The sequence below is a fragment of the Lactuca serriola genome, chromosome 3, assembly GCF_051521515.1.
Source record: "Lactuca serriola cultivar US96UC23 chromosome 3, Lser_US96UC23_V15, whole genome shotgun sequence".
Classification (NCBI taxonomy): Eukaryota; Viridiplantae; Streptophyta; class Magnoliopsida; order Asterales; family Asteraceae; genus Lactuca; species Lactuca serriola.
This window is the reverse complement of record NC_136410.1, coordinates 46,759,175-46,766,496: the sequence shown is the minus strand read 5'-3', so window position 1 is coordinate 46,766,496 and position 7,322 is coordinate 46,759,175. Positions and strand designations below refer to the sequence as shown.

The window sequence follows — 7,322 nt, the reverse complement described above, 5'->3', positions numbered from 1 at the left end:
CTTTCATCCTTTCTGCAAGGACCTTGGCTATAATCTTGTATATACATCTAATTAGACCGATCGGGCGATATTCACTGAGGGAAATTGGGTCAGATGTTTTTGGAAATAAGATGATGAACGAGGAGTTGCACCCCCGATCAATTACTCATGTAGTTTCAAAATCTTTAATTGCTAGGTATATGTCGCTTTCCATCAAATCCCAGTGTTTTTTATGAATTCATAGGTGAAGCCGTCAGGTCTAGGCATAGGTGAAGCCGTCAGGTCTAGGCCTGTCGTTTCCGCATAGCCACACCGTAGATTTGATTTCTGCAGCTGATATTGGTTCTTTTAAGTTTTGAGTTTGGATAGGGCTGAGTTTGTTGAATTTTTGGCTGAGGAATTGGGGTCTGTTGCTCATTTGTTCAGTGAATTTTTTGGAGAAGAATTCAAACACTTCTTTTTTGATTAATTATGGGTTAGATGTCCAGAAGCCATTGATGTTGATGCCATATAGTTTTTGAGATTGATAATTTTTGTTGATTAAACCGTGGTAAAAACCAGAGTTTTCAGCTCCCTCTAATGCCCATTTGCATCGAGATTTCTGCTTTAGATCAAGTATACATTTAGCCTCAAGATCCATCATTTCCTTATGTAGATTCTTTCGATATTCTATCTTCGATTCATCTAGAGAATGTGATTTTGCATTAGTATCGATTGAATCTATTTCCTTTGTTAACTCCTCGACTCATTTTTGTTTCGTCTCATTTTTGAATTTCCTCCATTCATTAATTTTTCTTTGGTATTTTTTAATTTCCCAGCCACCACTTATAGAGGGGACAAGGAAGCAAAAATTCCTGAAGATGTTCTACATACCCATCCTTGTTTAACAACGCCTTCCAGCTCATCCTCTAGTAGCCACGCATTGAAGAATCTGAATGGAGGTGCACCGAAGTCACTTACGGGTGATGAGAGGATTAATGGGCAATGATTAGAATGTAGTCTTGGTAAAGCCATCACTGTCAGGTGATTATGTGAGATTAGAAAGCAGTCAAGTTTGCTATGCTTGGAGCAGTCTGAACTCATATACATGAACTTTCGGCCACCGATAGGAAGATTGATTAAATCCACAGAAGTGTTGAATTTTTTGAAGTAGTATGCATTGGAAGGGCGAAATATAGATCCAATTATCTCGTCAGCTGACCTGACTGCGTTGAAGTCTCCAAACACCACCCATCTTATGTTATCGTCTGAACTTATGACGTTTTCAAGATTTGACCACAACGTTTTCCTTCGAGTTGGATCATTTGGAACGTAAACATTTATAAACCCATAGGTTACATTTGAAGTAATCCAAGTTCCTTTAATTTCTAAGAAGTTTTGCCCTTTTATAGTTACAGAGCACTTAAAGGCTGATGGGTCCCATAAAGAGGCTATTCCTCCTGATAGTCCGATCGGGTCGACTGTTTCGCACAAGAAAGCAGATGATCCCTAGATTGCGTTATCTAATTTTCCCCTAAATTCTAAAGTTTTTATTTCTTGAATTCCAAGTATCGAGATATGATTTTTACTCCTAAAGGGTTTTGATCCATTCTCGTTTTACCTCACCACTAACACCTCTGCTGTTAATGGTGAGAATCTTCATTGATTAACTATGATGACCCTCCTCTTCTTGATGATATTCCTGATATCCTCTTGAAATTTTTTGAGTTGAAATCCAATCCTCTCTCCAATGGCTATCGTCTGTGATATCTCCTCGTTTGTATCCAAAGAAGCTTCCAATCTATTCGGGTCCATTGTCTGATTGTTTGGGGATTTTGATTCAGCGTGTGATTGAGTGGTATTTGATCTTACTGGAGACGAGTTTAGGTCAATATGTTTTCCATTATTGACTTGTAATGTCAGTTGGGGCGTCTTGTGATGGTGGGGTTGGGGATTGGGTTGTGATATGGTAGGTTGAATTGGGATTTAAGCTTGGGCTCCGACAAGTTGATCAGATAGGTTGTATTGGGCTTGTCTGAGTTGGTTTTTTTTCTTGTAACTGAGTTGGGGATAGATGGCGTGAATCAGGACTAGATTGGGACCCACTTTTTGTTTTTCCATTAATTATATTGTTCGATAATGTGTGGAAGAGATTTTCCACTACCGTTTCTGGCGTCGATTCCCCTTCTACCAAGTAGGCCTGGAGTTCCATCGAAGCTTCCAGTAGGGGTATGTCGTCGATATCTCCCTCTGTATCGACTTCATATTCACCGAAGTCATCTACATCGTCGCCATTTGATCCAAAATCATCGCCGTTGATGTTCCATTGTGTGCTAGGGTGGAAATCGAAGTCGTTTCTTGCCATAACTGGACTTAGTCTGCTAGATTCGAAAATGTCCTCCACAATTGTGATCTGATAAGGAAGATTATCAATTGCTATGGTGATGTTCGTATTGATGAGTCCTTGATGAGCGGTAAGGATGCCTACTCTTCCAAATGCCATGTTCGGGCAGTCTGTTTGGCATTCATCCGGGGATCACCACAGTGCCTCAATTCCTTCCTATTGCTGAAAATGCCTGTTCGCACCATGCATGTTGAGGCACCCCAGAGATCATGATGGAAGCAATTCTCTCGTTGAAGTTTTCTTATGGCCTCCGGTGATATAGGCTTTTGAACCATGGTCTCCATATATGCTCACCTTCTGTCAACATATTATTCTTCTCCGATTCGCTTTCAAATTCAACAAGCATCTTAAGACCCCCCAAATATCTCATAACAATGTTTGGGCATCCTTCGACATCGTTGAAGGCTTTTACGTTCATTAAGGCTTGAAAGTTTTCGGTAAAAATTCCCTGGTTTCAGGAGTTGATGACATTTTGATCTTTGGTATTGAGTTTTGAGACGCTTCTGGTTGCTTTGTGGGAGGCGGTGCGGTGGGTTAAAAGGGATTCCTTGAACAACTTCTGCATAGGTCTTGTGAGGAGGATTTTGTTTAGGATGGTCTTTCTTCTAGGGTATATAGGTACATGGTGGTACGATCTTGAATGGTGGTGGTTGTATGTTTATTGTCTATCGGCCTCATTAGGGTAGGATTGTTGTGGGTAGCAATGGGGGTGTTGACGGGATGGTGGTTTTTTTTGCGTTGGAATCTTGCAAGGTTTATGCGAAGCCTGTGTTTCCCAATCCAGATGTCGTTGAGTTTTCATTCAAATCTTACGGCGTCGTTCACTTCGATGAATCTTATGAATCCAAATCTCTTGTTCCTGCTGTTCTTCTTCTTCGCTATGTATACATCTACCACTAGACCATACGCTTGAAAGATCTTCCATAAGTCTTTTTCTTCCAATCGATGCGGGAAGTTCTGGAAGAAAAAGGATGTTGCTCATTTGCTTATGTCTTCAATGTCTTCTTTTCTCCTCCGACGTCGGACTTCCTGCCACTCTCCGCTTTCTCTTTCTCTCATCTCTCGGCGTCTCAACTTCACTTGTAACCTTGTTATGTTTCAATGGAGTGTTTTGTTGATAAGATTTTCACCCTAATCTATGTGCATCAAAATATCATTTTAAGTATCAAGGATAAGTTTTTTGAATTGGACTAAACTATACATAATATTAAAAAAAATTGGGCCCCTTAAAGCACATGCTCCCGAAAGATCCCTTATGGAGAGAGGGTAGACTCCAACATACACAAACACTTATAGAACTCTATTACACCGATGCATGATACATTAAAAATACATAACTACCTTGATAACCAGGGTTGTTTCCTATTTCACTCCAATTACCTCTTTAGTTTTTAAAAAATTAATGTTGAGCTTGAAACACACCCATCATCCACTAATCGAAGCACAAACCTCCTTCACCACCAGAATATGGACAAAGATATCAGGTTTAGATTCCACCTCAAAACCAAAAATCCACACCATAGAGAAACCGTTTAAAGACGATTTGTGGACTACATTTTTTTTTAGTAATTTCATGTTGTTGAATATTGTGAACTTCTATTTCCTTTATTTTTCACGAGATCCAAAATTTATATTCGTATATATTTAATTTGAATTTTATAAGAGAATTATCTATATATTACTTATATTACACAAGAATGTATTTTAGTAAAATATAGTTAGAATGTTTATAACATTAATAAGTTTTGAGTTACAAGAACCATGCACATCCCAAAATGCCCGTAACAGCCCGGCATCTCCTTGTTTAGAATTTCTTTTTCTTTTGGCTGAAATATATTTGATATAATTTAATGACCAAACATTAAAGTAATTTCCTGAATTAACATTAAAAGTAAAATCACTTTCTACGCGTATATTGGAAAGTCAAAGTCAGCCCTTTACCTACAAACTTGCCATGAAATTTAATTTTGTGTGACCGAGCCCACATGTATACATTGAGATCATATATTTGTTTGTTCTGATATATTTGATTTTCTGTATATTTATGTGTTTGATATTTATTATAAAAACAAATTTATTATAAAAACAAACTTAAATCCAAATTTTACCTAACATATCAAATAGAATTTTGAAAAGAAAAGGCTAAAAATCGGAAAATATGTAATATAAATTGCTCATTGCTTGCAGAATGCGAAAGTAGTCTATAAAGAAAGAGTCAACAGGGAATCTATTTTTAAAGTTGCAGCTGGTAAACGCTATAACGAACGCAGTTGATTATCATCCTCCTTCCGGGGTTTTTTCAAACACCTTTGAATATATCACCATTTTTGTAACCCCATTCGCAGTCAACTATATGCTCTCTACTCTATATAAATACGCCAATGCTGTCGATCAAGCTCACCAAATTAACTGAACATGAAGAATAAGTCTCAACTTAGCTCTTCTGTCTTCCTCTTTGTTCTAACTTTCTCGTTTTCTGTTTCATGGGCAACCTTGTTATCTTCCCCAGACTCTGGAAATCTCATAAACTGCCTACAGTCCCACTCCAACAATGTCAGTGCCATCTCTCAACTCATTTTCACCCCTGTCAATGCTTCTTTCCTACCCATTTGGCAAGTCGCAGTTCAAAACACCAGGTTCCTTAAGCCCTCCACGCCTAGACCATCAGTCATCGTGACACCTGTGGAGGAAACCCTTATCCAAACGTCTCTATACTGTGCCAAGAAACACGGATACGAGATCAGGATCAGGAGTGGGGGACATGACTGGGAGGGCCTCTCATACACTGCTGATGTTCCCTTTGTTATGCTTGATTTCACCAACATGAGGTCTATAGACGTGGACGTAGCAAAAAGGACTGCTTGGGTCCAAGCAGGCGCTACCCTTGGTGAACTCTACTACAAAATTTCACGAGAGACGGATACCTTGTATTTCCCGGCAGGTGTTTGCCCTACGGTGGGTGTTGGTGGTTACATGGGCGGTGGTGGCTACGGAAACCTGTTGAGGAAATACGGTACTGCAGCCGATAATGTTCTGGATGCTCGCTTCATGGATGTTGATGGGAATATTCTCGACCGAAAATCAATGGGAGAAGATTTGTTTTGGGCGATCCGAGGAGGTGGTTCTTCAAGTTTTGGAATTGTTCTTGCATGGAAACTGAGCTTGGTTCCAGTTCCAAAAAAAGTAACCGTCTTTATACTGAATAAAACTTTGGAACAAGGGGCTACCGAAATCTTCCATAAATATCAATACGTTGCACCAAATATCGATAGAAATTTGCACATAAGAACTCAAGTTTTTGCCGAATATATCGGCAACACCACCAAGAAAACCATAAGAATTATGTTTGAAGGAATATATCAAGGCACAACCAACACATTGCTTCCGTTGCTCGATAGAAAATTTCCAGAGCTCAGTGTTACCCGAGAGATTTGTGAAGAAATTAGAATGGTCCAGTCGACCCTTGTGTTTTGGGGCTTGCCAAGCTCCACCCCGATCGAGATTCTTACGAACCGATCTGCCATTGCCAAGCTGAACAACAAAAGCAAATCAGACTACACCCGGACACCCATCCCCATAAGAGGGCTCAAGAAGATATGGAGAAAGCTTATGCAAAACGATGAATCGGCGCTGCTAATGATAAATCCATTTGGCGGAAGGATGACTGATTTTTCAGAGACAACACTTCCATATCCTCATAGAGCGGGGGTGTTGTTACAAATTCTAAAGACTGTCAATTTTAACGGTCAACCTTCAGACACAACCCCTACATCCCTAAAGAGGGTAGCTTGGCTGGGAAGCTTGGATGCATTATTGGCTCCTTATGTATCGAACAACCCCAGGGAGGCATATTCCAACTACAATGATCTGGATTTGGGTGTTGGAAGTTCTAATTATGAAGAAGCAAGTGTTTGGGGCGAGAGATACTGGAAGAGGGACAACTTCAAGAAGTTGATTCGAATTAAGGCAAAAGTTGATCCGCACAATTTCTTTAGGCGTCCACAAAGTATCCCTGTTTTCTAAAATCTTATGAGCTCTCTCCGTTATGTGACACTCCGAGAAAGAACCAAAACATGCATTTTATTTTTTTATTTTATTTTTTCTTGAAATACCTGCGAAATTGCTACTTTCTGTCCGTTTCTTTTCCTATAAATGATCTCCATGGTAAGACATATACGTCTATCTATCAGTTAATGGTCGAATTGTGATAATAGTTTGTATATTTAATTATTATTTTATCTCATAATTACATTATCTTATTCTTATGTTTCTTGCAATCTTTTTGTTGTGTGATAAACCCAATTCTTAATTAAGAGTTAAATTAAACTTTAGACTTGGATTAAAGTACTTTGGTAGAGACTAACATATGTTGAAACGTGTATGGTTTTATTTTCTTACTATGCGAATATCCATGCGTTGCCCAGAATACAACAATATATTTTGAAATATTTATAAATATATGTTTTTTTTATGTTGTTTGCTATTATAACATTGTTTTTTTTAATTAGATGATAATATAGATATCTTTTATAATTCTATATGTCTCAATGGTTTCTACATGCGGGTTACTCATTAATAAAATTAAATATAATATATGATTTAATGATGTTTATAGTTGTTGTTACGATTAGTTAATTTTAAAAAGTTTATTTGCTTGTCATTTTAATTTCTATCATTGTAATTATTTAAAACATCAAACATTGTTTTTGTTATTAAAGGTAACAATATAATACAATGTTACTTTTAACTAGTGTTGTTTTAAGTTATTTTAAATAAAATATTTAGAAACTCTTAATTATTTTAATTTGGTTTAAAAAAATTAACTTTTTTAAAATTTATTTGATGAGTTTTTTTAGTTTCTTTGATTGTAATTATTTAAAACAACAAACATCGTTTTTGTTTTTCAAAATAACAGTATAATTTTTTTTATATAATATTACTTTTAACTATTCTTATTGTA

The 7,322-nt window shown here is 37.4% G+C and overlaps 1 pseudogene; it reads left to right on the top strand.

Annotated features, from left to right (window-relative positions):
- The first annotated feature begins 4,772 nt into the window (after positions 1–4,772).
- Positions 4,773–6,639, top strand: LOC145092144 (tetrahydroberberine oxidase pseudogene; annotated as a pseudogene).
- Positions 6,640–7,322: the final 683 nt, after the last annotated feature.